General features: G+C 47.2%; 40 non-coding genes across 40 annotated transcripts; all 40 read left to right on the top strand.

The window, feature by feature from the left end:
- The first annotated feature begins 444 nt into the window (after positions 1 to 444).
- Positions 445 to 563, top strand: LOC130817046 (5S ribosomal RNA). Its single transcript, XR_009043570.1, has one exon. It is a non-coding gene; the product is annotated as a 5S ribosomal RNA (ribosomal RNA).
- Positions 564 to 1,114: 551 nt separating this feature from the next.
- Positions 1,115 to 1,233, top strand: LOC130817045 (5S ribosomal RNA). Its single transcript, XR_009043569.1, has one exon. It is a non-coding gene; the product is annotated as a 5S ribosomal RNA (ribosomal RNA).
- A 556-nt stretch (positions 1,234 to 1,789) lies between these two features.
- LOC130817044 (5S ribosomal RNA) lies at positions 1,790 to 1,908 on the top strand. The gene has a single exon (XR_009043568.1). It is a non-coding gene; the product is annotated as a 5S ribosomal RNA (ribosomal RNA).
- Positions 1,909 to 2,459: 551 nt separating this feature from the next.
- On the top strand, positions 2,460 to 2,578 carry LOC130817043 (5S ribosomal RNA). Its single transcript, XR_009043567.1, has one exon. It is a non-coding gene; the product is annotated as a 5S ribosomal RNA (ribosomal RNA).
- Positions 2,579 to 3,129: 551 nt separating this feature from the next.
- LOC130817042 (5S ribosomal RNA) lies at positions 3,130 to 3,248 on the top strand. Its single transcript, XR_009043566.1, has one exon. It is a non-coding gene; the product is annotated as a 5S ribosomal RNA (ribosomal RNA).
- Positions 3,249 to 3,804: 556 nt separating this feature from the next.
- LOC130817040 (5S ribosomal RNA) lies at positions 3,805 to 3,923 on the top strand. The gene has a single exon (XR_009043564.1). It is a non-coding gene; the product is annotated as a 5S ribosomal RNA (ribosomal RNA).
- Positions 3,924 to 4,474: 551 nt separating this feature from the next.
- On the top strand, positions 4,475 to 4,593 carry LOC130817038 (5S ribosomal RNA). Its single transcript, XR_009043563.1, has one exon. It is a non-coding gene; the product is annotated as a 5S ribosomal RNA (ribosomal RNA).
- A 551-nt stretch (positions 4,594 to 5,144) lies between these two features.
- Positions 5,145 to 5,263, top strand: LOC130817037 (5S ribosomal RNA). The gene has a single exon (XR_009043562.1). It is a non-coding gene; the product is annotated as a 5S ribosomal RNA (ribosomal RNA).
- A 551-nt stretch (positions 5,264 to 5,814) lies between these two features.
- LOC130817036 (5S ribosomal RNA) lies at positions 5,815 to 5,933 on the top strand. Its single transcript, XR_009043561.1, has one exon. It is a non-coding gene; the product is annotated as a 5S ribosomal RNA (ribosomal RNA).
- Positions 5,934 to 6,484: 551 nt separating this feature from the next.
- On the top strand, positions 6,485 to 6,603 carry LOC130817035 (5S ribosomal RNA). The gene has a single exon (XR_009043560.1). It is a non-coding gene; the product is annotated as a 5S ribosomal RNA (ribosomal RNA).
- A 556-nt stretch (positions 6,604 to 7,159) lies between these two features.
- On the top strand, positions 7,160 to 7,278 carry LOC130817034 (5S ribosomal RNA). The gene has a single exon (XR_009043559.1). It is a non-coding gene; the product is annotated as a 5S ribosomal RNA (ribosomal RNA).
- A 555-nt stretch (positions 7,279 to 7,833) lies between these two features.
- Positions 7,834 to 7,952, top strand: LOC130816622 (5S ribosomal RNA). The gene has a single exon (XR_009043161.1). It is a non-coding gene; the product is annotated as a 5S ribosomal RNA (ribosomal RNA).
- Positions 7,953 to 8,508: 556 nt separating this feature from the next.
- Positions 8,509 to 8,627, top strand: LOC130817033 (5S ribosomal RNA). Its single transcript, XR_009043558.1, has one exon. It is a non-coding gene; the product is annotated as a 5S ribosomal RNA (ribosomal RNA).
- Positions 8,628 to 9,178: 551 nt separating this feature from the next.
- On the top strand, positions 9,179 to 9,297 carry LOC130817032 (5S ribosomal RNA). Its single transcript, XR_009043557.1, has one exon. It is a non-coding gene; the product is annotated as a 5S ribosomal RNA (ribosomal RNA).
- Positions 9,298 to 9,848: 551 nt separating this feature from the next.
- Positions 9,849 to 9,967, top strand: LOC130817031 (5S ribosomal RNA). Its single transcript, XR_009043556.1, has one exon. It is a non-coding gene; the product is annotated as a 5S ribosomal RNA (ribosomal RNA).
- A 556-nt stretch (positions 9,968 to 10,523) lies between these two features.
- LOC130817030 (5S ribosomal RNA) lies at positions 10,524 to 10,642 on the top strand. Its single transcript, XR_009043555.1, has one exon. It is a non-coding gene; the product is annotated as a 5S ribosomal RNA (ribosomal RNA).
- Positions 10,643 to 11,196: 554 nt separating this feature from the next.
- Positions 11,197 to 11,315, top strand: LOC130816621 (5S ribosomal RNA). Its single transcript, XR_009043160.1, has one exon. It is a non-coding gene; the product is annotated as a 5S ribosomal RNA (ribosomal RNA).
- Positions 11,316 to 11,871: 556 nt separating this feature from the next.
- Positions 11,872 to 11,990, top strand: LOC130817028 (5S ribosomal RNA). The gene has a single exon (XR_009043553.1). It is a non-coding gene; the product is annotated as a 5S ribosomal RNA (ribosomal RNA).
- A 551-nt stretch (positions 11,991 to 12,541) lies between these two features.
- Positions 12,542 to 12,660, top strand: LOC130817027 (5S ribosomal RNA). The gene has a single exon (XR_009043552.1). It is a non-coding gene; the product is annotated as a 5S ribosomal RNA (ribosomal RNA).
- A 551-nt stretch (positions 12,661 to 13,211) lies between these two features.
- LOC130817026 (5S ribosomal RNA) lies at positions 13,212 to 13,330 on the top strand. Its single transcript, XR_009043551.1, has one exon. It is a non-coding gene; the product is annotated as a 5S ribosomal RNA (ribosomal RNA).
- A 556-nt stretch (positions 13,331 to 13,886) lies between these two features.
- Positions 13,887 to 14,005, top strand: LOC130817025 (5S ribosomal RNA). The gene has a single exon (XR_009043550.1). It is a non-coding gene; the product is annotated as a 5S ribosomal RNA (ribosomal RNA).
- A 555-nt stretch (positions 14,006 to 14,560) lies between these two features.
- LOC130816620 (5S ribosomal RNA) lies at positions 14,561 to 14,679 on the top strand. Its single transcript, XR_009043159.1, has one exon. It is a non-coding gene; the product is annotated as a 5S ribosomal RNA (ribosomal RNA).
- A 555-nt stretch (positions 14,680 to 15,234) lies between these two features.
- LOC130817024 (5S ribosomal RNA) lies at positions 15,235 to 15,353 on the top strand. The gene has a single exon (XR_009043549.1). It is a non-coding gene; the product is annotated as a 5S ribosomal RNA (ribosomal RNA).
- Positions 15,354 to 15,911: 558 nt separating this feature from the next.
- On the top strand, positions 15,912 to 16,030 carry LOC130817022 (5S ribosomal RNA). The gene has a single exon (XR_009043548.1). It is a non-coding gene; the product is annotated as a 5S ribosomal RNA (ribosomal RNA).
- Positions 16,031 to 16,586: 556 nt separating this feature from the next.
- On the top strand, positions 16,587 to 16,705 carry LOC130817021 (5S ribosomal RNA). The gene has a single exon (XR_009043547.1). It is a non-coding gene; the product is annotated as a 5S ribosomal RNA (ribosomal RNA).
- A 551-nt stretch (positions 16,706 to 17,256) lies between these two features.
- LOC130817020 (5S ribosomal RNA) lies at positions 17,257 to 17,375 on the top strand. The gene has a single exon (XR_009043546.1). It is a non-coding gene; the product is annotated as a 5S ribosomal RNA (ribosomal RNA).
- Positions 17,376 to 17,930: 555 nt separating this feature from the next.
- Positions 17,931 to 18,049, top strand: LOC130817019 (5S ribosomal RNA). The gene has a single exon (XR_009043545.1). It is a non-coding gene; the product is annotated as a 5S ribosomal RNA (ribosomal RNA).
- A 551-nt stretch (positions 18,050 to 18,600) lies between these two features.
- Positions 18,601 to 18,719, top strand: LOC130817018 (5S ribosomal RNA). Its single transcript, XR_009043544.1, has one exon. It is a non-coding gene; the product is annotated as a 5S ribosomal RNA (ribosomal RNA).
- Positions 18,720 to 19,274: 555 nt separating this feature from the next.
- On the top strand, positions 19,275 to 19,393 carry LOC130817016 (5S ribosomal RNA). The gene has a single exon (XR_009043542.1). It is a non-coding gene; the product is annotated as a 5S ribosomal RNA (ribosomal RNA).
- A 556-nt stretch (positions 19,394 to 19,949) lies between these two features.
- Positions 19,950 to 20,068, top strand: LOC130817015 (5S ribosomal RNA). The gene has a single exon (XR_009043541.1). It is a non-coding gene; the product is annotated as a 5S ribosomal RNA (ribosomal RNA).
- Positions 20,069 to 20,623: 555 nt separating this feature from the next.
- LOC130817014 (5S ribosomal RNA) lies at positions 20,624 to 20,742 on the top strand. The gene has a single exon (XR_009043540.1). It is a non-coding gene; the product is annotated as a 5S ribosomal RNA (ribosomal RNA).
- Positions 20,743 to 21,298: 556 nt separating this feature from the next.
- On the top strand, positions 21,299 to 21,417 carry LOC130817013 (5S ribosomal RNA). Its single transcript, XR_009043539.1, has one exon. It is a non-coding gene; the product is annotated as a 5S ribosomal RNA (ribosomal RNA).
- Positions 21,418 to 21,972: 555 nt separating this feature from the next.
- LOC130817012 (5S ribosomal RNA) lies at positions 21,973 to 22,091 on the top strand. Its single transcript, XR_009043538.1, has one exon. It is a non-coding gene; the product is annotated as a 5S ribosomal RNA (ribosomal RNA).
- A 554-nt stretch (positions 22,092 to 22,645) lies between these two features.
- Positions 22,646 to 22,764, top strand: LOC130817011 (5S ribosomal RNA). The gene has a single exon (XR_009043537.1). It is a non-coding gene; the product is annotated as a 5S ribosomal RNA (ribosomal RNA).
- A 555-nt stretch (positions 22,765 to 23,319) lies between these two features.
- LOC130816504 (5S ribosomal RNA) lies at positions 23,320 to 23,438 on the top strand. The gene has a single exon (XR_009043034.1). It is a non-coding gene; the product is annotated as a 5S ribosomal RNA (ribosomal RNA).
- A 554-nt stretch (positions 23,439 to 23,992) lies between these two features.
- Positions 23,993 to 24,111, top strand: LOC130817010 (5S ribosomal RNA). Its single transcript, XR_009043536.1, has one exon. It is a non-coding gene; the product is annotated as a 5S ribosomal RNA (ribosomal RNA).
- Positions 24,112 to 24,665: 554 nt separating this feature from the next.
- On the top strand, positions 24,666 to 24,784 carry LOC130816503 (5S ribosomal RNA). The gene has a single exon (XR_009043033.1). It is a non-coding gene; the product is annotated as a 5S ribosomal RNA (ribosomal RNA).
- A 556-nt stretch (positions 24,785 to 25,340) lies between these two features.
- LOC130817009 (5S ribosomal RNA) lies at positions 25,341 to 25,459 on the top strand. The gene has a single exon (XR_009043535.1). It is a non-coding gene; the product is annotated as a 5S ribosomal RNA (ribosomal RNA).
- A 554-nt stretch (positions 25,460 to 26,013) lies between these two features.
- On the top strand, positions 26,014 to 26,132 carry LOC130816502 (5S ribosomal RNA). Its single transcript, XR_009043032.1, has one exon. It is a non-coding gene; the product is annotated as a 5S ribosomal RNA (ribosomal RNA).
- Positions 26,133 to 26,688: 556 nt separating this feature from the next.
- On the top strand, positions 26,689 to 26,807 carry LOC130817008 (5S ribosomal RNA). The gene has a single exon (XR_009043534.1). It is a non-coding gene; the product is annotated as a 5S ribosomal RNA (ribosomal RNA).
- The last annotated feature ends 467 nt before the right edge of the window (positions 26,808 to 27,274 follow it).

Raw genomic sequence — 27,274 nt, 5'->3', positions numbered from 1 at the left:
TATTTATAAAAATATAACTCGCAACCGGGTCCCGACCTCGAATTTACGGGCACTCGAAGGTAAGGACCCGTTGACGCGGGTCGATGCGCATACGAACGAATTGTTCGAAAGAGGCGTGCATCGGTGCGTTCGTGTAAGCGGAAATTGCACCGGACCCGTCGGAACTCCCCGCGGAAGCGTGCCTGGCATGGATGGCCTCTTGATTTCCAAGTGTTGCGCGGATTTCATAAACATTTTGTCTTTTTTTTGTTGCGAGTTCACATTGCTTTTACAGACGGCAGACTCTTTTGGGAATGGGACAATACCGGGAGGGTGAAAAACAGTATTTGGGAAGAAGAAGGCTCGAAAGAGGGGTCTCGGTTGCGAGTTTACGAGCTTTGGAATGCTCTGGGTTTTTTTTTGGTCGGCAATGCGCATGTATACAAATTGTTACGGTGAATGAACGGGTGCGATCATACCAGCACTAATGCACCGGATCCCATCAGAACTCCGCAGTTAAGCGTGCTTGGGCGAGAGTAGTACTAGGATGGGTGACCTCCTGGGAAGTCCTCGTGTTGCACCCCTTTTTCCCTTCTTTTTTTTTTATCGTTTTCATTTGCGAATTCTTTCCGCTCCACTTGAGCAAAAGGAATTTCGGTGATTATAGTAATATACTCTTTGGAAGTAATTTTATTTATAAAAATATAACTCGCAACCGGGTCCCGACCTCGAATTTACGGGCACTCGAAGGTAAGGACCCGTTGACGCGGGTCGATGCGCATACGAACGAATTGTTCGAAAGAGGCGTGCATCGGTGCGTTCGTGTAAGCGGAAATTGCACCGGACCCGTCGGAACTCCCCGCGGAAGCGTGCCTGGCATGGATGGCCTCTTGATTTCCAAGTGTTGCGCGGATTTCATAAACATTTTGTCTTTTTTTTGTTGCGAGTTCACCTTGCTTTTACAGACGGCAGACTCTTTTGGGAATGGGACAATACCGGGAGGGTGAAAAACAGTATTTGGGAAGAAGAAGGCTCGAAAGAGGGGTCTCGGTTGCGAGTTTACGAGCTTTGGAATGCTCTGGGTTTTTTTTTGGTCGGCAATGCGCATGTATACAAATTGTTACGGAGAATGAACGGGTGCGATCATACCAGCACTAATGCACCGGATCCCATCAGAACTCCGCAGTTAAGCGTGCTTGGGCGAGAGTAGTACTAGGATGGGTGACCTCCTGGGAAGTCCTCGTGTTGCACCCCTTTTTCCCTTCTTTTTTTTTTTTTTTATCGTTTTCATTTGCGAATTCTTTCCGCTCCACTTGAGCAAAAGGAATTTCGGTGATTATAGTAATATACTCTTTGGAAGTAATTTTATTTATAAAAATATAACTCGCAACCGGGTCCCGACCTCGAATTTACGGGCACTCGAAGGTAAGGACCCGTTGACGCGGGTCGATGCGCATACGAACGAATTGTTCGAAAGAGGCGTGCATCGGTGCGTTCGTGTAAGCGGAAATTGCACCGGACCCGTCGGAACTCCCCGCGGAAGCGTGCCTGGCATGGATGGCCTCTTGAATTCCAAGTGTTGCGCGGATTTCTTAAACATTTTGTCTTTTTTTTGTTGCGAGTTCACCTTGCTTTTACAGACGGCGGACTCTTTTGGGAATGGGACAATACCGGGAGGGTGAAAAACAGTATTTGGGAAGAAGAAGGCTCGAAAGAGGGGTCTCGGTTGCGAGTTTACGAGCTTTGGAATGCTCTGGGTTTTTTTTTGGTCGGCAATGCGCATGTATACAAATTGTTACTGTGAATGAACGGGTGCGATCATACCAGCACTAATGCACCGGATCCCATCAGAACTCCGCAGTTAAGCGTGCTTGGGCGAGAGTAGTACTAGGATGGGTGACCTCCTGGGAAGTCCTCGTGTTGCACCCCTTTTTCCCTTCTTTTTTTTTTATCGTTTTCATTTGCGAATTCTTTCCGCTCCACTTGAGCAAAAGGAATTTCGGTGATTATAGTAATATACTCTTTGGAAGTAATTTTATTTATAAAAATATAACTCGCAACCGGGTCCCGACCTCGAATTTACGGGCACTCGAAGGTAAGGACCCGTTGACGCGGGTCGATGCGCATACGAACGAATTGTTCGAAAGAGGCGTGCATCGGTGCGTTCGTGTAAGCGGAAATTGCACCGGACCCGTCGGAACTCCCCGCGGAAGCGTGCCTGGCATGGATGGCCTCTTGATTTCCAAGTGTTGCGCGGATTTCATAAACATTTTGTCTTTTTTTTGTTGCGAGTTCACATTGCTTTTACAGACGGCAGACTCTTTTGGGAATGGGACAATACCGGGAGGGTGAAAAACAGTATTTGGGAAGAAGAAGGCTCGAAAGAGGGGTCTCGGTTGCGAGTTTACGAGCTTTGGAATGCTCTGGGTTTTTTTTTGGTCGGCAATGCGCATGTATACAAATTGTTACGGTGAATGAACGGGTGCGATCATACCAGCACTAATGCACCGGATCCCATCAGAACTCCGCAGTTAAGCGTGCTTGGGCGAGAGTAGTACTAGGATGGGTGACCTCCTGGGAAGTCCTCGTGTTGCACCCCTTTTTCCCTTCTTTTTTTTTTATCGTTTTCATTTGCGAATTCTTTCCGCTCCACTTGAGCAAAAGGAATTTCGGTGATTATAGTAATATACTCTTTGGAAGTAATTTTATTTATAAAAATATAACTCGCAACCGGGTCCCGACCTCGAATTTACGGGCACTCGAAGGTAAGGACCCGTTGACGCGGGTCGATGCGCATACGAACGAATTGTTCGAAAGAGGCGTGCATCGGTGCGTTCGTGTAAGCGGAAATTGCACCGGACCCGTCGGAACTCCCCGCGGAAGCGTGCCTGGCATGGATGGCCTCTTGATTTCCAAGTGTTGCGCGGATTTCATAAACATTTTGTCTTTTTTTTGTTGCGAGTTCACCTTGCTTTTACAGACGGCAGACTCTTTTGGGAATGGGACAATACCGGGAGGGTGAAAAACAGTATTTGGGAAGAAGAAGGCTCGAAAGAGGGGTCTCGGTTGCGAGTTTACGAGCTTTGGAATGCTCTGGGTTTTTTTTTGGTCGGCAATGCGCATGTATACAAATTGTTACTGTGAATGAACGGGTGCGATCATACCAGCACTAATGCACCGGATCCCATCAGAACTCCGCAGTTAAGCGTGCTTGGGCGAGAGTAGTACTAGGATGGGTGACCTCCTGGGAAGTCCTCGTGTTGCACCCCTTTTTCCCTTCTTTTTTTTTTTTTTTATCGTTTTCATTTGCGAATTCTTTCCGCTCCACTTGAGCAAAAGGAATTTCGGTGATTATAGTAATATACTCTTTGGAAGTAATTTTATTTATAAAAATATAACTCGCAACCGGGTCCCGACCTCGAATTTACGGGCACTCGAAGGTAAGGACCCGTTGACGCGGGTCGATGCGCATACGAACGAATTGTTCGAAAGAGGCGTGCATCGGTGCGTTCGTGTAAGCGGAAATTGCACCGGACCCGTCGGAACTCCCCGCGGAAGCGTGCCTGGCATGGATGGCCTCTTGATTTCCAAGTGTTGCGCGGATTTCTTAAACATTTTGTCTTTTTTTTGTTGCGAGTTCACCTTGCTTTTACAGACGGCGGACTCTTTTGGGAATGGGACAATACCGGGAGGGTGAAAAACAGTATTTGGGAAGAAGAAGGCTCGAAAGAGGGGTCTCGGTTGCGAGTTTACGAGCTTTGGAATGCTCTGGGTTTTTTTTTGGTCGGCAATGCGCATGTATACAAATTGTTACTGTGAATGAACGGGTGCGATCATACCAGCACTAATGCACCGGATCCCATCAGAACTCCGCAGTTAAGCGTGCTTGGGCGAGAGTAGTACTAGGATGGGTGACCTCCTGGGAAGTCCTCGTGTTGCACCCCTTTTTCCCTTCTTTTTTTTTTATCGTTTTCATTTGCGAATTCTTTCCGCTCCACTTGAGCAAAAGGAATTTCGGTGATTATAGTAATATACTCTTTGGAAGTAATTTTATTTATAAAAATATAACTCGCAACCGGGTCCCGACCTCGAATTTACGGGCACTCGAAGGTAAGGACCCGTTGACGCGGGTCGATGCGCATACGAACGAATTGTTCGAAAGAGGCGTGCATCGGTGCGTTCGTGTAAGCGGAAATTGCACCGGACCCGTCGGAACTCCCCGCGGAAGCGTGCCTGGCATGGATGGCCTCTTGATTTCCAAGTGTTGCGCGGATTTCATAAACATTTTGTCTTTTTTTTGTTGCGAGTTCACATTGCTTTTACAGACGGCAGACTCTTTTGGGAATGGGACAATACCGGGAGGGTGAAAAACAGTATTTGGGAAGAAGAAGGCTCGAAAGAGGGGTCTCGGTTGCGAGTTTACGAGCTTTGGAATGCTCTGGGTTTTTTTTTGGTCGGCAATGCGCATGTATACAAATTGTTACGGTGAATGAACGGGTGCGATCATACCAGCACTAATGCACCGGATCCCATCAGAACTCCGCAGTTAAGCGTGCTTGGGCGAGAGTAGTACTAGGATGGGTGACCTCCTGGGAAGTCCTCGTGTTGCACCCCTTTTTCCCTTCTTTTTTTTTTATCGTTTTCATTTGCGAATTCTTTCCGCTCCACTTGAGCAAAAGGAATTTCGGTGATTATAGTAATATACTCTTTGGAAGTAATTTTATTTATAAAAATATAACTCGCAACCGGGTCCCGACCTCGAATTTACGGGCACTCGAAGGTAAGGACCCGTTGACGCGGGTCGATGCGCATACGAACGAATTGTTCGAAAGAGGCGTGCATCGGTGCGTTCGTGTAAGCGGAAATTGCACCGGACCCGTCGGAACTCCCCGCGGAAGCGTGCCTGGCATGGATGGCCTCTTGATTTCCAAGTGTTGCGCGGATTTCATAAACATTTTGTCTTTTTTTTGTTGCGAGTTCACCTTGCTTTTACAGACGGCAGACTCTTTTGGGAATGGGACAATACCGGGAGGGTGAAAAACAGTATTTGGGAAGAAGAAGGCTCGAAAGAGGGGTCTCGGTTGCGAGTTTACGAGCTTTGGAATGCTCTGGGTTTTTTTTTGGTCGGCAATGCGCATGTATACAAATTGTTACTGTGAATGAACGGGTGCGATCATACCAGCACTAATGCACCGGATCCCATCAGAACTCCGCAGTTAAGCGTGCTTGGGCGAGAGTAGTACTAGGATGGGTGACCTCCTGGGAAGTCCTCGTGTTGCACCCCTTTTTCCCTTCTTTTTTTTTTATCGTTTTCATTTGCGAATTCTTTCCGCTCCACTTGAGCAAAAGGAATTTCGGTGATTATAGTAATATACTCTTTGGAAGTAATTTTATTTATAAAAATATAACTCGCAACCGGGTCCCGACCTCGAATTTACGGGCACTCGAAGGTAAGGACCCGTTGACGCGGGTCGATGCGCATACGAACGAATTATTCGAAAGAGGCGTGCATCGGTGCGTTCGTGTAAGCGGAAATTGCACCGGACCCGTCGGAACTCCCCGCGGAAGCGTGCCTGGCATGGATGGCCTCTTGATTTCCAAGTGTTGCGCGGATTTCATAAACATTTTGTCTTTTTTTTGTTGCGAGTTCACCTTGCTTTTACAGACGGCAGACTCTTTTGGGAATGGGACAATACCGGGAGGGTGAAAAACAGTATTTGGGAAGAAGAAGGCTCGAAAGAGGGGTCTCGGTTGCGAGTTTACGAGCTTTGGAATGCTCTGGGTTTTTTTTTGGTCGGCAATGCGCATGTATACAAATTGTTACGGTGAATGAACGGGTGCGATCATACCAGCACTAATGCACCGGATCCCATCAGAACTCCGCAGTTAAGCGTGCTTGGGCGAGAGTAGTACTAGGATGGGTGACCTCCTGGGAAGTCCTCGTGTTGCACCCCTTTTTCCCTTCTTTTTTTTTTATCGTTTTCATTTGCGAATTCTTTCCGCTCCACTTGAGCAAAAGGAATTTCGGTGATTATAGTAATATACTCTTTGGAAGTAATTTTATTTATAAAAATATAACTCGCAACCGGGTCCCGACCTCGAATTTACGGGCACTCGAAGGTAAGGACCCGTTGACGCGGGTCGATGCGCATACGAACGAATTGTTCGAAAGAGGCGTGCATCGGTGCGTTCGTGTAAGCGGAAATTGCACCGGACCCGTCGGAACTCCCCGCGGAAGCGTGCCTGGCATGGATGGCCTCTTGATTTCCAAGTGTTGCGCGGATTTCATAAACATTTTGTCTTTTTTTTGTTGCGAGTTCACCTTGCTTTTACAGACGGCAGACTCTTTTGGGAATGGGACAATACCGGGAGGGTGAAAAACAGTATTTGGGAAGAAGAAGGCTCGAAAGAGGGGTCTCGGTTGCGAGTTTACGAGCTTTGGAATGCTCTGGGTTTTTTTTTGGTCGGCAATGCGCATGTATACAAATTGTTACGGTGAATGAACGGGTGCGATCATACCAGCACTAATGCACCGGATCCCATCAGAACTCCGCAGTTAAGCGTGCTTGGGCGAGAGTAGTACTAGGATGGGTGACCTCCTGGGAAGTCCTCGTGTTGCACCCCTTTTTCCCTTCTTTTTTTTTTTTTTTATCGTTTTCATTTGCGAATTCTTTCCGCTCCACTTGAGCAAAAGGAATTTCGGTGATTATAGTAATATACTCTTTGGAAGTAATTTTATTTATAAAAATATAACTCGCAACCGGGTCCCGACCTCGAATTTACGGGCACTCGAAGGTAAGGACCCGTTGACGCGGGTCGATGCGCATACGAACGAATTGTTCGAAAGAGGCGTGCATCGGTGCGTTCGTGTAAGCGGAAATTGCACCGGACCCGTCGGAACTCCCCGCGGAAGCGTGCCTGGCATGGATGGCCTCTTGAATTCCAAGTGTTGCGCGGATTTCTTAAACATTTTGTCTTTTTTTTGTTGCGAGTTCACCTTGCTTTTACAGACGGCGGACTCTTTTGGGAATGGGACAATACCGGGAGGGTGAAAAACAGTATTTGGGAAGAAGAAGGCTCGAAAGAGGGGTCTCGGTTGCGAGTTTACGAGCTTTGGAATGCTCTGGGTTTTTTTTTGGTCGGCAATGCGCATGTATACAAATTGTTACGGTGAATGAACGGGTGCGATCATACCAGCACTAATGCACCGGATCCCATCAGAACTCCGCAGTTAAGCGTGCTTGGGCGAGAGTAGTACTAGGATGGGTGACCTCCTGGGAAGTCCTCGTGTTGCACCCCTTTTTCCCTTCTTTTTTTTTTTTTTATCGTTTTCATTTGCGAATTCTTTCCGCTCCACTTGAGCAAAAGGAATTTCGGTGATTATAGTAATATACTCTTTGGAAGTAATTTTATTTATAAAAATATAACTCGCAACCGGGTCCCGACCTCGAATTTACGGGCACTCGAAGGTAAGGACCCGTTGACGCGGGTCGATGCGCATACGAACGAATTGTTCGAAAGAGGCGTGCATCGGTGCGTTCGTGTAAGCGGAAATTGCACCGGACCCGTCGGAACTCCCCGCGGAAGCGTGCCTGGCATGGATGGCCTCTTGAATTCCAAGTGTTGCGCGGATTTCATAAACATTTTGTCTTTTTTTTGTTGCGAGTTCACCTTGCTTTTACAGACGGCGGACTCTTTTGGGAATGGGACAATACCGGGAGGGTGAAAAACAGTATTTTGGAAGAAGAAGGCTCGAAAGAGGGGTCTCGGTTGCGAGTTTACGAGCTTTGGAATGCTCTGGGTTTTTTTTTGTTCGGCAATGCGCATGTATACAAATTGTTACGGTGAATGAACGGGTGCGATCATACCAGCACTAATGCACCGGATCCCATCAGAACTCCGCAGTTAAGCGTGCTTGGGCGAGAGTAGCACTAGGATGGGTGACCTCCTGGGAAGTCCTCGTGTTGCACCCCTTTTTCCCTTCTTTTTTTTTTTTTTTATCGTTTTCATTTGCGAATTCTTTCCGCTCCACTTGAGCAAAAGGAATTTCGGTGATTATAGTAATATACTCTTTGGAAGTAATTTTATTTATAAAAATATAACTCGCAACCGGGTCCCGACCTCGAATTTACGGGCACTCGAAGGTAAGGACCCGTTGACGCGGGTCGATGCGCATACGAACGAATTGTTCGAAAGAGGCGTGCATCGGTGCGTTCGTGTAAGCGGAAATTGCACCGGACCCGTCGGAACTCCCCGCGGAAGCGTGCCTGGCATGGATGGCCTCTTGATTTCCAAGTGTTGCGCGGATTTCATAAACATTTTGTCTTTTTTTTGTTGCGAGTTCACCTTGCTTTTACAGACGGCAGACTCTTTTGGGAATGGGACAATACCGGGAGGGTGAAAAACAGTATTTGGGAAGAAGAAGGCTCGAAAGAGGGGTCTCGGTTGCGAGTTTACGAGCTTTGGAATGCTCTGGGTTTTTTTTTGGTCGGCAATGCGCATGTATACAAATTGTTACTGTGAATGAACGGGTGCGATCATACCAGCACTAATGCACCGGATCCCATCAGAACTCCGCAGTTAAGCGTGCTTGGGCGAGAGTAGTACTAGGATGGGTGACCTCCTGGGAAGTCCTCGTGTTGCACCCCTTTTTCCCTTCTTTTTTTTTTATCGTTTTCATTTGCGAATTCTTTCCGCTCCACTTGAGCAAAAGGAATTTCGGTGATTATAGTAATATACTCTTTGGAAGTAATTTTATTTATAAAAATATAACTCGCAACCGGGTCCCGACCTCGAATTTACGGGCACTCGAAGGTAAGGACCCGTTGACGCGGGTCGATGCGCATACGAACGAATTGTTCGAAAGAGGCGTGCATCGGTGCGTTCGTGTAAGCGGAAATTGCACCGGACCCGTCGGAACTCCCCGCGGAAGCGTGCCTGGCATGGATGGCCTCTTGATTTCCAAGTGTTGCGCGGATTTCATAAACATTTTGTCTTTTTTTTGTTGCGAGTTCACCTTGCTTTTACAGACGGCAGACTCTTTTGGGAATGGGACAATACCGGGAGGGTGAAAAACAGTATTTGGGAAGAAGAAGGCTCGAAAGAGGGGTCTCGGTTGCGAGTTTACGAGCTTTGGAATGCTCTGGGTTTTTTTTTGGTCGGCAATGCGCATGTATACAAATTGTTACGGTGAATGAACGGGTGCGATCATACCAGCACTAATGCACCGGATCCCATCAGAACTCCGCAGTTAAGCGTGCTTGGGCGAGAGTAGTACTAGGATGGGTGACCTCCTGGGAAGTCCTCGTGTTGCACCCCTTTTTCCCTTCTTTTTTTTTTATCGTTTTCATTTGCGAATTCTTTCCGCTCCACTTGAGCAAAAGGAATTTCGGTGATTATAGTAATATACTCTTTGGAAGTAATTTTATTTATAAAAATATAACTCGCAACCGGGTCCCGACCTCGAATTTACGGGCACTCGAAGGTAAGGACCCGTTGACGCGGGTCGATGCGCATACGAACGAATTGTTCGAAAGAGGCGTGCATCGGTGCGTTCGTGTAAGCGGAAATTGCACCGGACCCGTCGGAACTCCCCGCGGAAGCGTGCCTGGCATGGATGGCCTCTTGATTTCCAAGTGTTGCGCGGATTTCATAAACATTTTGTCTTTTTTTTGTTGCGAGTTCACCTTGCTTTTACAGACGGCAGACTCTTTTGGGAATGGGACAATACCGGGAGGGTGAAAAACAGTATTTGGGAAGAAGAAGGCTCGAAAGAGGGGTCTCGGTTGCGAGTTTACGAGCTTTGGAATGCTCTGGGTTTTTTTTTGGTCGGCAATGCGCATGTATACAAATTGTTACGGTGAATGAACGGGTGCGATCATACCAGCACTAATGCACCGGATCCCATCAGAACTCCGCAGTTAAGCGTGCTTGGGCGAGAGTAGTACTAGGATGGGTGACCTCCTGGGAAGTCCTCGTGTTGCACCCCTTTTTCCCTTCTTTTTTTTTTTTTTTATCGTTTTCATTTGCGAATTCTTTCCGCTCCACTTGAGCAAAAGGAATTTCGGTGATTATAGTAATATACTCTTTGGAAGTAATTTTATTTATAAAAATATAACTCGCAACCGGGTCCCGACCTCGAATTTACGGGCACTCGAAGGTAAGGACCCGTTGACGCGGGTCGATGCGCATACGAACGAATTGTTCGAAAGAGGCGTGCATCGGTGCGTTCGTGTAAGCGGAAATTGCACCGGACCCGTCGGAACTCCCCGCGGAAGCGTGCCTGGCATGGATGGCCTCTTGAATTCCAAGTGTTGCGCGGATTTCTTAAACATTTTGTCTTTTTTTTGTTGCGAGTTCACCTTGCTTTTACAGACGGCGGACTCTTTTGGGAATGGGACAATACCGGGAGGGTGAAAAACAGTATTTGGGAAGAAGAAGGCTCGAAAGAGGGGTCTCGGTTGCGAGTTTACGAGCTTTGGAATGCTCTGGGTTTTTTTTTGGTCGGCAATGCGCATGTATACAAATTGTTACGGTGAATGAACGGGTGCGATCATACCAGCACTAATGCACCGGATCCCATCAGAACTCCGCAGTTAAGCGTGCTTGGGCGAGAGTAGTACTAGGATGGGTGACCTCCTGGGAAGTCCTCGTGTTGCACCCCTTTTTCCCTTCTTTTTTTTTTTTTATCGTTTTCATTTGCGAATTCTTTCCGCTCCACTTGAGCAAAAGGAATTTCGGTGATTATAGTAATATACTCTTTGGAAGTAATTTTATTTATAAAAATATAACTCGCAACCGGGTCCCGACCTCGAATTTACGGGCACTCGAAGGTAAGGACCCGTTGACGCGGGTCGATGCGCATACGAACGAATTGTTCGAAAGAGGCGTGCATCGGTGCGTTCGTGTAAGCGGAAATTGCACCGGACCCGTCGGAACTCCCCGCGGAAGCGTGCCTGGCATGGATGGCCTCTTGAATTCCAAGTGTTGCGCGGATTTCATAAACATTTTGTCTTTTTTTTGTTGCGAGTTCACCTTGCTTTTACAGACGGCGGACTCTTTTGGGAATGGGACAATACCGGGAGGGTGAAAAACAGTATTTTGGAAGAAGAAGGCTCGAAAGAGGGGTCTCGGTTGCGAGTTTACGAGCTTTGGAATGCTCTGGGTTTTTTTTTGTTCGGCAATGCGCATGTATACAAATTGTTACGGTGAATGAACGGGTGCGATCATACCAGCACTAATGCACCGGATCCCATCAGAACTCCGCAGTTAAGCGTGCTTGGGCGAGAGTAGCACTAGGATGGGTGACCTCCTGGGAAGTCCTCGTGTTGCACCCCTTTTTCCCTTCTTTTTTTTTTTTTTTATCGTTTTCATTTGCGAATTCTTTCCGCTCCACTTGAGCAAAAGGAATTTCGGTGATTATAGTAATATACTCTTTGGAAGTAATTTTATTTATAAAAATATAACTCGCAACCGGGTCCCGACCTCGAATTTACGGGCACTCGAAGGTAAGGACCCGTTGACGCGGGTCGATGCGCATACGAACGAATTGTTCGAAAGAGGCGTGCATCGGTGCGTTCGTGTAAGCGGAAATTGCACCGGACCCGTCGGAACTCCCCGCGGAAGCGTGCCTGGCATGGATGGCCTCTTGATTTCCAAGTGTTGCGCGGATTTCATAAACATTTTGTCTTTTTTTTGTTGCGAGTTCACCTTGCTTTTACAGACGGCAGACTCTTTTGGGAATGGGACAATACCGGGAGGGTGAAAAACAGTATTTGGGAAGAAGAAGGCTCGAAAGAGGGGTCTCGGTTGCGAGTTTACGAGCTTTGGAATGCTCTGGGTTTTTTTTTGGTCGGCAATGCGCATGTATACAAATTGTTACTGTGAATGAACGGGTGCGATCATACCAGCACTAATGCACCGGATCCCATCAGAACTCCGCAGTTAAGCGTGCTTGGGCGAGAGTAGTACTAGGATGGGTGACCTCCTGGGAAGTCCTCGTGTTGCACCCCTTTTTCCCTTCTTTTTTTTTTATCGTTTTCATTTGCGAATTCTTTCCGCTCCACTTGAGCAAAAGGAATTTCGGTGATTATAGTAATATACTCTTTGGAAGTAATTTTATTTATAAAAATATAACTCGCAACCGGGTCCCGACCTCGAATTTACGGGCACTCGAAGGTAAGGACCCGTTGACGCGGGTCGATGCGCATACGAACGAATTATTCGAAAGAGGCGTGCATCGGTGCGTTCGTGTAAGCGGAAATTGCACCGGACCCGTCGGAACTCCCCGCGGAAGCGTGCCTGGCATGGATGGCCTCTTGATTTCCAAGTGTTGCGCGGATTTCATAAACATTTTGTCTTTTTTTTGTTGCGAGTTCACCTTGCTTTTACAGACGGCAGACTCTTTTGGGAATGGGACAATACCGGGAGGGTGAAAAACAGTATTTGGGAAGAAGAAGGCTCGAAAGAGGGGTCTCGGTTGCGAGTTTACGAGCTTTGGAATGCTCTGGGTTTTTTTTTGGTCGGCAATGCGCATGTATACAAATTGTTACGGTGAATGAACGGGTGCGATCATACCAGCACTAATGCACCGGATCCCATCAGAACTCCGCAGTTAAGCGTGCTTGGGCGAGAGTAGTACTAGGATGGGTGACCTCCTGGGAAGTCCTCGTGTTGCACCCCTTTTTCCCTTCTTTTTTTTTTATCGTTTTCATTTGCGAATTCTTTCCGCTCCACTTGAGCAAAAGGAATTTCGGTGATTATAGTAATATACTCTTTGGAAGTAATTTTATTTATAAAAATATAACTCGCAACCGGGTCCCGACCTCGAATTTACGGGCACTCGAAGGTAAGGACCCGTTGACGCGGGTCGATGCGCATACGAACGAATTGTTCGAAAGAGGCGTGCATCGGTGCGTTCGTGTAAGCGGAAATTGCACCGGACCCGTCGGAACTCCCCGCGGAAGCGTGCCTGGCATGGATGGCCTCTTGATTTCCAAGTGTTGCGCGGATTTCATAAACATTTTGTCTTTTTTTTGTTGCGAGTTCACCTTGCTTTTACAGACGGCAGACTCTTTTGGGAATGGGACAATACCGGGAGGGTGAAAAACAGTATTTGGGAAGAAGAAGGCTCGAAAGAGGGGTCTCGGTTGCGAGTTTACGAGCTTTGGAATGCTCTGGGTTTTTTTTTGGTCGGCAATGCGCATGTATACAAATTGTTACGGTGAATGAACGGGTGCGATCATACCAGCACTAATGCACCGGATCCCATCAGAACTCCGCAGTTAAGCGTGCTTGGGCGAGAGTAGTACTAGGATGGGTGACCTCCTGGGAAGTCCTCGTGTTGCACCCCTTTTTCCCTTCTTTTTTTTTTTTTTTATCGTTTTCATTTGCGAATTCTTTCCGCTCCACTTGAGCAAAAGGAATTTCGGTGATTATAGTAATATACTCTTTGGAAGTAATTTTATTTATAAAAATATAACTCGCAACCGGGTCCCGACCTCGAATTTACGGGCACTCGAAGGTAAGGACCCGTTGACGCGGGTCGATGCGCATACGAACGAATTGTTCGAAAGAGGCGTGCATCGGTGCGTTCGTGTAAGCGGAAATTGCACCGGACCCGTCGGAACTCCCCGCGGAAGCGTGCCTGGCATGGATGGCCTCTTGAATTCCAAGTGTTGCGCGGATTTCTTAAACATTTTGTCTTTTTTTTGTTGCGAGTTCACCTTGCTTTTACAGACGGCGGACTCTTTTGGGAATGGGACAATACCGGGAGGGTGAAAAACAGTATTTGGGAAGAAGAAGGCTCGAAAGAGGGGTCTCGGTTGCGAGTTTACGAGCTTTGGAATGCTCTGGGTTTTTTTTTGGTCGGCAATGCGCATGTATACAAATTGTTACGGTGAATGAACGGGTGCGATCATACCAGCACTAATGCACCGGATCCCATCAGAACTCCGCAGTTAAGCGTGCTTGGGCGAGAGTAGTACTAGGATGGGTGACCTCCTGGGAAGTCCTCGTGTTGCACCCCTTTTTCCCTTCTTTTTTTTTTTTTTATCGTTTTCATTTGCGAATTCTTTCCGCTCCACTTGAGCAAAAGGAATTTCGGTGATTATAGTAATATACTCTTTGGAAGTAATTTTATTTATAAAAATATAACTCGCAACCGGGTCCCGACCTCGAATTTACGGGCACTCGAAGGTAAGGACCCGTTGACGCGGGTCGATGCGCATACGAACGAATTGTTCGAAAGAGGCGTGCATCGGTGCGTTCGTGTAAGCGGAAATTGCACCGGACCCGTCGGAACTCCCCGCGGAAGCGTGCCTGGCATGGATGGCCTCTTGAATTCCAAGTGTTGCGCGGATTTCATAAACATTTTGTCTTTTTTTTGTTGCGAGTTCACCTTGCTTTTACAGACGGCGGACTCTTTTGGGAATGGGACAATACCGGGAGGGTGAAAAACAGTATTTTGGAAGAAGAAGGCTCGAAAGAGGGGTCTCGGTTGCGAGTTTACGAGCTTTGGAATGCTCTGGGTTTTTTTTTGTTCGGCAATGCGCATGTATACAAATTGTTACGGTGAATGAACGGGTGCGATCATACCAGCACTAATGCACCGGATCCCATCAGAACTCCGCAGTTAAGCGTGCTTGGGCGAGAGTAGCACTAGGATGGGTGACCTCCTGGGAAGTCCTCGTGTTGCACCCCTTTTTCCCTTCTTTTTTTTTTTTTTATCGTTTTCATTTGCGAATTCTTTCCGCTCCACTTGAGCAAAAGGAATTTCGGTGATTATAGTAATATACTCTTTGGAAGTAATTTTATTTATAAAAATATAACTCGCAACCGGGTCCCGACCTCGAATTTACGGGCACTCGAAGGTAAGGACCCGTTGACGCGGGTCGATGCGCATACGAACGAATTGTTCGAAAGAGGCGTGCATCGGTGCGTTCGTGTAAGCGGAAATTGCACCGGACCCGTCGGAACTCCCCGCGGAAGCGTGCCTGGCATGGATGGCCTCTTGATTTCCAAGTGTTGCGCGGATTTCATAAACATTTTGTCTTTTTTTTGTTGCGAGTTCACCTTGCTTTTACAGACGGCAGACTCTTTTGGGAATGGGACAATACCGAGAGGGTGAAAAACAGTATTTGGGAAGAAGAAGGCTCGAAAGAGGGGTCTCGGTTGCGAGTTTACGAGCTTTGCAATGCTCTGGGTTTTTTTTTGGTCGGCAATGCGCATGTATACAAATTGTTACGGTGAATGAACGGGTGCGATCATACCAGCACTAATGCACCGGATCCCATCAGAACTCCGCAGTTAAGCGTGCTTGGGCGAGAGTAGTACTAGGATGGGTGACCTCCTGGGAAGTCCTCGTGTTGCACCCCTTTTTCCCTTCTTTTTTTTTTTTTTTTTATCGTTTTCATTTGCGAATTCTTTCCGCTCCACTTGAGCAAAAGGAATTTCGGTGATTATAGTAATATACTCTTTGGAAGTAATTTTATTTATAAAAATATAACTCGCAACCGGGTCCCGACCTCGAATTTACGGGCACTCGAAGGTAAGGACCCGTTGACGCGGGTCGATGCGCATACGAACGAATTGTTCGAAAGAGGCGTGCATCGGTGCGTTCGTGTAAGCGGAAATTGCACCGGACCCGTCGGAACTCCCCGCGGAAGCGTGCCTGGCATGGATGGCCTCTTGAATTCCAAGTGTTGCGCGGATTTCATAAACATTTTGTCTTTTTTTTGTTGCGAGTTCACCTTGCTTTTACAGACGGCGGACTCTTTTGGGAATGGGACAATACCGGGAGGGTGAAAAACAGTATTTTGGAAGAAGAAGGCTCGAAAGAGGGGTCTCGGTTGCGAGTTTACGAGCTTTGGAATGCTCTGGGTTTTTTTTTGTTCGGCAATGCGCATGTATACAAATTGTTACGGTGAATGAACGGGTGCGATCATACCAGCACTAATGCACCGGATCCCATCAGAACTCCGCAGTTAAGCGTGCTTGGGCGAGAGTAGTACTAGGATGGGTGACCTCCTGGGAAGTCCTCGTGTTGCACCCCTTTTTCCCTTCTTTTTTTTTTTTTTTATCGTTTTCATTTGCGAGTTCTTTCCGCTCCACTTGAGCAAAAGGAATTTCGGTGATTATAGTAATATACTCTTTGGAAGTAATTTTATTTATAAAAATATAACTCGCAACCGGGTCCCGACCTCGAATTTACGGGCACTCGAAGGTAAGGACCCGTTGACGCGGGTCGATGCGCATACGAACGAATTGTTCGAAAGAGGCGTGCATCGGTGCGTTCGTGTAAGCGGAAATTGCACCGGACCCGTCGGAACTCCCCGCGGAAGCGTGCCTGGCATGGATGGCCTCTTGATTTCCAAGTGTTGCGCGGATTTCATAAACATTTTGTCTTTTTTTTGTTGCGAGTTCACCTTGCTTTTACAGACGGCGGACTCTTTTGGGAATGGGACAATACCGGGAGGGTGAAAAACAGTATTTGGGAAGAAGAAGGCTCGAAAGAGGGGTCTCGGTTGCGAGTTTACGAGCTTTGGAATGCTCTGGGTTTTTTTTTGGTCGGCAATGCGCATGTATACAAATTGTTACTGTGAATGAACGGGTGCGATCATACCAGCACTAATGCACCGGATCCCATCAGAACTCCGCAGTTAAGCGTGCTTGGGCGAGAGTAGTACTAGGATGGGTGACCTCCTGGGAAGTCCTCGTGTTGCACCCCTTTTTCCCTTCTTTTTTTTTTATCGTTTTCATTTGCGAATTCTTTCCGCTCCACTTGAGCAAAAGGAATTTCGGTGATTATAGTAATATACTCTTTGGAAGTAATTTTATTTATAAAAATATAACTCGCAACCGGGTCCCGACCTCGAATTTACGGGCACTCGAAGGTAAGGACCCGTTGACGCGGGTCGATGCGCATACGAACGAATTGTTCGAAAGAGGCGTGCATCGGTGCGTTCGTGTAAGCGGAAATTGCACCGGACCCGTCGGAACTCCCCGCGGAAGCGTGCCTGGCATGGATGGCCTCTTGAATTCCAAGTGTTGCGCGGATTTCATAAACATTTTGTCTTTTTTTTGTTGCGAGTTCACCTTGCTTTTACAGACGGCGGACTCTTTTGGGAATGGGACAATACCGGGAGGGTGAAAAACAGTATTTTGGAAGAAGAAGGCTCGAAAGAGGGGTCTCGGTTGCGAGTTTACGAGCTTTGGAATGCTCTGGGTTTTTTTTTGTTCGGCAATGCGCATGTATACAAATTGTTACGGTGAATGAACGGGTGCGATCATACCAGCACTAATGCACCGGATCCCATCAGAACTCCGCAGTTAAGCGTGCTTGGGCGAGAGTAGTACTAGGATGGGTGACCTCCTGGGAAGTCCTCGTGTTGCACCCCTTTTTCCCTTCTTTTTTTTTTTTTTATCGTTTTCATTTGCGAATTCTTTCCGCTCCACTTGAGCAAAAGGAATTTCGGTGATTATAGTAATATACTCTTTGGAAGTAATTTTATTTATAAAAATATAACTCGCAACCGGGTCCCGACCTCGAATTTACGGGCACTCGAAGGTAAGGACCCGTTGACGCGGGTCGATGCGCATACGAACGAATTGTTCGAAAGAGGCGTGCATCGGTGCGTTCGTGTAAGCGGAAATTGCACCGGACCCGTCGGAACTCCCCGCGGAAGCGTGCCTGGCATGGATGGCCTCTTGATTTCCAAGTGTTGCGCGGATTTCATAAACATTTTGTCTTTTTTTTGTTGCGAGTTCACCTTGCTTTTACAGACGGCGGACTCTTTTGGGAATGGGACAATACCGGGAGGGTGAAAAACAGTATTTGGGAAGAAGAAGGCTCGAAAGAGGGGTCTCGGTTGCGAGTTTACGAGCTTTGGAATGCTCTGGGTTTTTTTTTGGTCGGCAATGCGCATGTATACAAATTGTTACTGTGAATGAACGGGTGCGATCATACCAGCACTAATGCACCGGATCCCATCAGAACTCCGCAGTTAAGCGTGCTTGGGCGAGAGTAGTACTAGGATGGGTGACCTCCTGGGAAGTCCTCGTGTTGCACCCCTTTTTCCCTTCTTTTTTTTTTATCGTTTTCATTTGCGAATTCTTTCCGCTCCACTTGAGCAAAAGGAATTTCGGTGATTATAGTAATATACTCTTTGGAAGTAATTTTATTTATAAAAATATAACTCGCAACCGGGTCCCGACCTCGAATTTACGGGCACTCGAAGGTAAGGACCCGTTGACGCGGGTCGATGCGCATACGAACGAATTGTTCGAAAGAGGCGTGCATCGGTGCGTTCGTGTAAGCGGAAATTGCACCGGACCCGTCGGAACTCCCCGCGGAAGCGTGCCTGGCATGGATGGCCTCTTGAATTCCAAGTGTTGCGCGGATTTCATAAACATTTTGTCTTTTTTTTGTTGCGAGTTCACCTTGCTTTTACAGACGGCGGACTCTTTTGGGAATGGGACAATACCGGGAGGGTGAAAAACAGTATTTTGGAAGAAGAAGGCTCGAAAGAGGGGTCTCGGTTGCGAGTTTACGAGCTTTGGAATGCTCTGGGTTTTTTTTTGTTCGGCAATGCGCATGTATACAAATTGTTACGGTGAATGAACGGGTGCGATCATACCAGCACTAATGCACCGGATCCCATCAGAACTCCGCAGTTAAGCGTGCTTGGGCGAGAGTAGTACTAGGATGGGTGACCTCCTGGGAAGTCCTCGTGTTGCACCCCTTTTTCCCTTCTTTTTTTTTTTTTTATCGTTTTCATTTGCGAATTCTTTCCGCTCCACTTGAGCAAAAGGAATTTCGGTGATTATAGTAATATACTCTTTGGAAGTAATTTTATTTATAAAAATATAACTCGCAACCGGGTCCCGACCTCGAATTTACGGGCACTCGAAGGTAAGGACCCGTTGACGCGGGTCGATGCGCATACGAACGAATTGTTCGAAAGAGGCGTGCATCGGTGCGTTCGTGTAAGCGGAAATTGCACCGGACCCGTCGGAACTCCCCGCGGAAGCGTGCCTGGCATGGATGGCCTCTTGATTTCCAAGTGTTGCGCGGATTTCATAAACATTTTGTCTTTTTTTTGTTGCGAGTTCACCTTGCTTTTACAGACGGCAGACTCTTTTGGGAATGGGACAATACCGGGAGGGTGAAAAACAGTATTTGGGAAGAAGAAGGCTCGAAAGAGGGGTCTCGGTTGCGAGTTTACGAGCTTTGGAATGCTCTGGGTTTTTTTTTGGTCGGCAATGCGCATGTATACAAATTGTTACGGTGAATGAACGGGTGCGATCATACCAGCACTAATGCACCGGATCCCATCAGAACTCCGCAGTTAAGCGTGCTTGGGCGAGAGTAGTACTAGGATGGGTGACCTCCTGGGAAGTCCTCGTGTTGCACCCCTTTTTCCCTTCTTTTTTTTTTTTTTTATCGTTTTCATTTGCGAATTCTTTCCGCTCCACTTGAGCAAAAGGAATTTCGGTGATTATAGTAATATACTCTTTGGAAGTAATTTTATTTATAAAAATATAACTCGCAACCGGGTCCCGACCTCGAATTTACGGGCACTCGAAGGTAAGGACCCGTTGACGCGGGTCGATGCGCATACGAACGAATTGTTCGAAAGAGGCGTGCATCGGTGCGTTCGTGTAAGCGGAAATTGCACCGGACCCGTCGGAACTCCCCGCGGAAGCGTGCCTGGCATGGATGGCCTCTTGAATTCCAAGTGTTGCGCGGATTTCATAAACATTTTGTCTTTTTTTTGTTGCGAGTTCACCTTGCTTTTACAGACGGCGGACTCTTTTGGGAATGGGACAATACCGGGAGGGTGAAAAACAGTATTTTGGAAGAAGAAGGCTCGAAAGAGGGGTCTCGGTTGCGAGTTTACGAGCTTTGGAATGCTCTGGGTTTTTTTTTGTTCGGCAATGCGCATGTATACAAATTGTTACGGTGAATGAACGGGTGCGATCATACCAGCACTAATGCACCGGATCCCATCAGAACTCCGCAGTTAAGCGTGCTTGGGCGAGAGTAGTACTAGGATGGGTGACCTCCTGGGAAGTCCTCGTGTTGCACCCCTTTTTCCCTTCTTTTTTTTTTTTTTATCGTTTTCATTTGCGAATTCTTTCCGCTCCACTTGAGCAAAAGGAATTTCGGTGATTATAGTAATATACTCTTTGGAAGTAATTTTATTTATAAAAATATAACTCGCAACCGGGTCCCGACCTCGAATTTACGGGCACTCGAAGGTAAGGACCCGTTGACGCGGGTCGATGCGCATACGAACGAATTGTTCGAAAGAGGCGTGCATCGGTGCGTTCGTGTAAGCGGAAATTGCACCGGACCCGTCGGAACTCCCCGCGGAAGCGTGCCTGGCATGGATGGCCTCTTGATTTCCAAGTGTTGCGCGGATTTCATAAACATTTTGTCTTTTTTTTGTTGCGAGTTCACCTTGCTTTTACAGACGGCAGACTCTTTTGGGAATGGGACAATACCGGGAGGGTGAAAAACAGTATTTGGGAAGAAGAAGGCTCGAAAGAGGGGTCTCGGTTGCGAGTTTACGAGCTTTGGAATGCTCTGGGTTTTTTTTTGGTCGGCAATGCGCATGTATACAAATTGTTACGGTGAATGAACGGGTGCGATCATACCAGCACTAATGCACCGGATCCCATCAGAACTCCGCAGTTAAGCGTGCTTGGGCGAGAGTAGTACTAGGATGGGTGACCTCCTGGGAAGTCCTCGTGTTGCACCCCTTTTTCCCTTCTTTTTTTTTTTTTTTATCGTTTTCATTTGCGAATTCTTTCCGCTCCACTTGAGCAAAAGGAATTTCGGTGATTATAGTAATATACTCTTTGGAAGTAATTTTATTTATAAAAATATAACTCGCAACCGGGTCCCGACCTCGAATTTACGGGCACTCGAAGGTAAGGACCCGTTGACGCGGGTCGATGCGCATACGAACGAATTGTTCGAAAGAGGCGTGCATCGGTGCGTTCGTGTAAGCGGAAATTGCACCGGACCCGTCGGAACTCCCCGCGGAAGCGTGCCTGGCATGGATGGCCTCTTGAATTCCAAGTGTTGCGCGGATTTCATAAACATTTTGTCTTTTTTTTGTTGCGAGTTCACCTTGCTTTTACAGACGGCGGACTCTTTTGGGAATGGGACAATACCGGGAGGGTGAAAAACAGTATTTTGGAAGAAGAAGGCTCGAAAGAGGGGTCTCGGTTGCGAGTTTACGAGCTTTGGAATGCTCTGGGTTTTTTTTTGTTCGGCAATGCGCATGTATACAAATTGTTACGGTGAATGAACGGGTGCGATCATACCAGCACTAATGCACCGGATCCCATCAGAACTCCGCAGTTAAGCGTGCTTGGGCGAGAGTAGTACTAGGATGGGTGACCTCCTGGGAAGTCCTCGTGTTGCACCCCTTTTTCCCTTCTTTTTTTTTTTTTTATCGTTTTCATTTGCGAATTCTTTCCGCTCCACTTGAGCAAAAGGAATTTCGGTGATTATAGTAATATACTCTTTGGAAGTAATTTTATTTATAAAAATATAACTCGCAACCGGGTCCCGACCTCGAATTTACGGGCACTCGAAGGTAAGGACCCGTTGACGCGGGTCGATGCGCATACGAACGAATTGTTCGAAAGAGGCGTGCATCGGTGCGTTCGTGTAAGCGGAAATTGCACCGGACCCGTCGGAACTCCCCGCGGAAGCGTGCCTGGCATGGATGGCCTCTTGATTTCCAAGTGTTGCGCGGATTTCATAAACATTTTGTCTTTTTTTTGTTGCGAGTTCACCTTGCTTTTACAGACGGCAGACTCTTTTGGGAATGGGACAATACCGGGAGGGTGAAAAACAGTATTTGGGAAGAAGAAGGCTCGAAAGAGGGGTCTCGGTTGCGAGTTTACGAGCTTTGCAATGCTCTGGGTTTTTTTTTGGTCGGCAATGCGCATGTATACAAATTGTTACGGTGAATGAACGGGTGCGATCATACCAGCACTAATGCACCGGATCCCATCAGAACTCCGCAGTTAAGCGTGCTTGGGCGAGAGTAGTACTAGGATGGGTGACCTCCTGGGAAGTCCTCGTGTTGCACCCCTTTTTCCCTTCTTTTTTTTTTTTTTTTATCGTTTTCATTTGCGAATTCTTTCCGCTCCACTTGAGCAAAAGGAATTTCGGTGATTATAGTAATATACTCTTTGGAAGTAATTTTATTTATAAAAATATAACTCGCAACCGGGTCCCGACCTCGAATTTACGGGCACTCGAAGGTAAGGAGTTGACGCGGGTCGATGCGCATACGAACGAATTGTTCGAAAGAGGCGTGCATCGGTGCGTTCGTGTAAGCGGAAATTGCACCGGACCCGTCGGAACTCCCCGCGGAAGCGTGCCTGGCATGGATGGCCTCTTGAATTCCAAGTGTTGCGCGGATTTCATAAACATTTTGTCTTTTTTTTGTTGCGAGTTCACCTTGCTTTTACAGACGGCGGACTCTTTTGGGAATGGGACAATACCGGGAGGGTGAAAAACAGTATTTTGGAAGAAGAAGGCTCGAAAGAGGGGTCTCGGTTGCGAGTTTACGAGCTTTGGAATGCTCTGGGTTTTTTTTTGTTCGGCAATGCGCATGTATACAAATTGTTACGGTGAATGAACGGGTGCGATCATACCAGCACTAATGCACCGGATCCCATCAGAACTCCGCAGTTAAGCGTGCTTGGGCGAGAGTAGTACTAGGATGGGTGACCTCCTGGGAAGTCCTCGTGTTGCACCCCTTTTTCCCTTCTTTTTTTTTTTTTTATCGTTTTCATTTGCGAATTCTTTCCGCTCCACTTGAGCAAAAGGAATTTCGGTGATTATAGTAATATACTCTTTGGAAGTAATTTTATTTATAAAAATATAACTCGCAACCGGGTCCCGACCTCGAATTTACGGGCACTCGAAGGTAAGGACCCGTTGACGCGGGTCGATGCGCATACGAACGAATTGTTCGAAAGAGGCGTGCATCGGTGCGTTCGTGTAAGCGGAAATTGCACCGGACCCGTCGGAACTCCCCGCGGAAGCGTGCCTGGCATGGATGGCCTCTTGAATTCCAAGTGTTGCGCGGATTTCATAAACATTTTGTCTTTTTTTTGTTGCGAGTTCACCTTGCTTTTACAGACGGCGGACTCTTTTGGGAATGGGACAATACCGGGAGGGTGAAAAACAGTATTTTGGAAGAAGAAGGCTCGAAAGAGGGGTCTCGGTTGCGAGTTTACGAGCTTTGGAATGCTCTGGGTTTTTTTTTGGTCGGCAATGCGCATGTATACAAATTGTTACGGTGAATGAACGGGTGCGATCATACCAGCACTAATGCACCGGATCGCATCAGAACTCCGCAGTTAAGCGTGCTTGGGCGAGAGTAGTACTAGGATGGGTGACCTCCTGGGAAGTCCTCGTGTTGCACCCCTTTTTCCCTTCTTTTTTTTTTTTTATCGTTTTCATTTGCGAATTCTTTCCGCTCCACTTGAGCAAAAGGAATTTCTGTGATTATAGTAATATACTCTTTGGAAGTAATTTTATTTATAAAAATATAACTCGCAACCGGGTCCCGACCTCGAATTTACGGGCACTCGAATGTAAGGACCCGTTGACGCGGGTCGATGCGCATACGAACGAATTGTTCGAAAGAGGCGTGCATCGGTGCGTTCGTGTAAGCGGAAATTGCACCGGACCCGTCGGAACTCCCCGCGGAAGCGTGCCTGGCATGGATGGCCTCTTGAATTCCAAGTGTTGCGCGGATTTCATAAACATTTTGTCTTTTTTTTGTTGCGAGTTCACCTTGCTTTTACAGACGGCGGACTCTTTTGGGAATGGGACAATACCGGGAGGGTGAAAAACAGTATTTTGGAAGAAGAAGGCTCGAAAGAGGGGTCTCGGTTGCGAGTTTACGAGCTTTGGAATGCTCTGGGTTTTTTTTTGGTCGGCAATGCGCATGTATACAAATTGTTACTGTGAATGAACGGGTGCGATCATACCAGCACTAATGCACCGGATCCCATCAGAACTCCGCAGTTAAGCGTGCTTGGGCGAGAGTAGTACTAGGATGGGTGACCTCCTGGGAAGTCCTCGTGTTGCACCCCTTTTTCCCTTCTTTTTTTTTTTTTATCGTTTTCATTTGCGAATTCTTTCCGCTCCACTTGAGCAAAAGGCATTTCGGTGATTATAGTAATATACTCTTTGGAAGTAATTTTATTTATAAAAATATAACTCGCAACCGGGTCCCGACCTCGAATTTACGGGCACTCGAAGGTAAGGACCCGTTGACGCGGGTCGATGCGCATACGAACGAATTGTTCGAAAGAGGCGTGCATCGGTGCGTTCGTGTAAGCGGAAATTGCACCGGACCCGTCGGAACTCCCCGCGGAAGCGTGCCTGGCATGGATGGCCTCTTGATTTCCAAGTGTTGCGCGGATTTCATAAACATTTTGTCTTTTTTTTGTTGCGAGTTCACCTTGCTTTTACAGACGGCGGACTCTTTTGGGAATGGGACAATACCGGGAGGGTGAAAAACAGTATTTTGGAAGAAGAAGGCTCGAAAGAGGGGTCTCGGTTGCGAGTTTACGAGCTTTGGAATGCTCTGGGTTTTTTTTTGTTCGGCAATGCGCATGTATACAAATTGTTACGGTGAATGAACGGGTGCGATCATACCAGCACTAATGCACCGGATCGCATCAGAACTCCGCAGTTAAGCGTGCTTGGGCGAGAGTAGTACTAGGATGGGTGACCTCCTGGGAAGTCCTCGTGTTGCACCCCTTTTTCCCTTCTTTTTTTTTTTTTTTATCGTTTTCATTTGCGAATTCTTTCCGCTCCACTTGAGCAAAAGGAATTTCTGTGATTATAGTAATATACTCTTTGGAAGTAATTTTATTTATAAAAATATAACTCGCAACCGGGTCCCGACCTCGAATTTACGGGCACTCGAATGTAAGGACCCGTTGACGCGGGTCGATGCGCATACGAACGAATTGTTCGAAAGAGGCGTGCATCGGTGCGTTCGTGTAAGCGGAAATTGCACCGGACCCGTCGGAACTCCCCGCGGAAGCGTGCCTGGCATGGATGGCCTCTTGAATTCCAAGTGTTGCGCGGATTTCATAAACATTTTGTCTTTTTTTTGTTGCGAGTTCACCTTGCTTTTACAGACGGCGGACTCTTTTGGGAATGGGACAATACCGGGAGGGTGAAAAACAGTATTTGGGAAGAAGAAGGCTCGAAAGAGGGGTCTCGGTTGCGAGTTTACGAGCTTTGGAATGCTCTGGGTTTTTTTTTGGTCGGCAATGCGCATGTATACAAATTGTTACTGTGAATGAACGGGTGCGATCATACCAGCACTAATGCACCGGATCCCATCAGAACTCCGCAGTTAAGCGTGCTTGGGCGAGAGTAGTACTAGGATGGGTGACCTCCTGGGAAGTCCTCGTGTTGCACCCCTTTTTCCCTTCTTTTTTTTTTTTTATCGTTTTCATTTGCGAATTCTTTCCGCTCCACTTGAGCAAAAGGCATTTCGGTGATTATAGTAATATACTCTTTGGAAGTAATTTTATTTATAAAAATATAACTCGCAACCGGGTCCCGACCTCGAATTTACGGGCACTCGAAGGTAAGGACCCGTTGACGCGGGTCGATGCGCATACGAACGAATTGTTCGAAAGAGGCGTGCATCGGTGCGTTCGTGTAAGCGGAAATTGCACCGGACCCGTCGGAACTCCCCGCGGAAGCGTGCCTGGCATGGATGGCCTCTTGATTTCCAAGTGTTGCGCGGATTTCATAAACATTTTGTCTTTTTTTTGTTGCGAGTTCACCTTGCTTTTACAGACGGCGGACTCTTTTGGGAATGGGACAATACCGGGAGGGTGAAAAACAGTATTTTGGAAGAAGAAGGCTCGAAAGAGGGGTCTCGGTTGCGAGTTTACGAGCTTTGGAATGCTCTGGGTTTTTTTTTGTTCGGCAATGCGCATGTATACAAATTGTTACGGTGAATGAACGGGTGCGATCATACCAGCACTAATGCACCGGATCGCATCAGAACTCCGCAGTTAAGCGTGCTTGGGCGAGAGTAGTACTAGGATGGGTGACCTCCTGGGAAGTCCTCGTGTTGCACCCCTTTTTCCCTTCTTTTTTTTTTTTTTTATCGTTTTCATTTGCGAATTCTTTCCGCTCCACTTGAGCAAAAGGAATTTCTGTGATTATAGTAATATACTCTTTGGAAGTAATTTTATTTATAAAAATATAACTCGCAACCGGGTCCCGACCTCGAATTTACGGGCACTCGAATGTAAGGACCCGTTGACGCGGGTCGATGCGCATACGAACGAATTGTTCGAAAGAGGCGTGCATCGGTGCGTTCGTGTAAGCGGAAATTGCACCGGACCCGTCGGAACTCCCCGCGGAAGCGTGCCTGGCATGGATGGCCTCTTGAATTCCAAGTGTTGCGCGGATTTCATAAACATTTTGTCTTTTTTTTGTTGCGAGTTCACCTTGCTTTTACAGACGGCGGACTCTTTTGGGAATGGGACAATACCGGGAGGGTGAAAAACAGTATTTGGGAAGAAGAAGGCTCGAAAGAGGGGTCTCGGTTGCGAGTTTACGAGCTTTGGAATGCTCTGGGTTTTTTTTTGGTCGGCAATGCGCATGTATACAAATTGTTACTGTGAATGAACGGGTGCGATCATACCAGCACTAATGCACCGGATCCCATCAGAACTCCGCAGTTAAGCGTGCTTGGGCGAGAGTAGTACTAGGATGGGTGACCTCCTGGGAAGTCCTCGTGTTGCACCCCTTTTTCCCTTCTTTTTTTTTTTTATCGTTTTCATTTGCGAATTCTTTCCGCTCCACTTGAGCAAAAGGCATTTCGGTGATTATAGTAATATACTCTTTGGAAGTAATTTTATTTATAAAAATATAACTCGCAACCGGGTCCCGACCTCGAATTTACGGGCACTCGAAGGTAAGGACCCGTTGACGCGGGTCGATGCGCATACGAACGAATTGTTCGAAAGAGGCGTGCATCGGTGCGTTCGTGTAAGCGGAAATTGCACCGGACCCGTCGGAACTCCCCGCGGAAGCGTGCCTGGCATGGATGGCCTCTTGATATCCAAGTGTTGCGCGGATTTCATAAACATTTTGTCTTTTTTTTGTTGCGAGTTCACCTTGCTTTTACAGACGGCGGACTCTTTTGGGAATGGGACAATACCGGGAGGGTGAAAAACAGTATTTTGGAAGAAGAAGGCTCGAAAGAGGGGTCTC

The sequence above is a fragment of the Amaranthus tricolor genome, chromosome 6 (genome assembly GCF_026212465.1).
Source record: "Amaranthus tricolor cultivar Red isolate AtriRed21 chromosome 6, ASM2621246v1, whole genome shotgun sequence".
Taxonomy (NCBI): Eukaryota; Viridiplantae; Streptophyta; class Magnoliopsida; order Caryophyllales; family Amaranthaceae; genus Amaranthus; species Amaranthus tricolor.
This window is presented reverse-complemented; position numbering and strand designations above follow the sequence as displayed.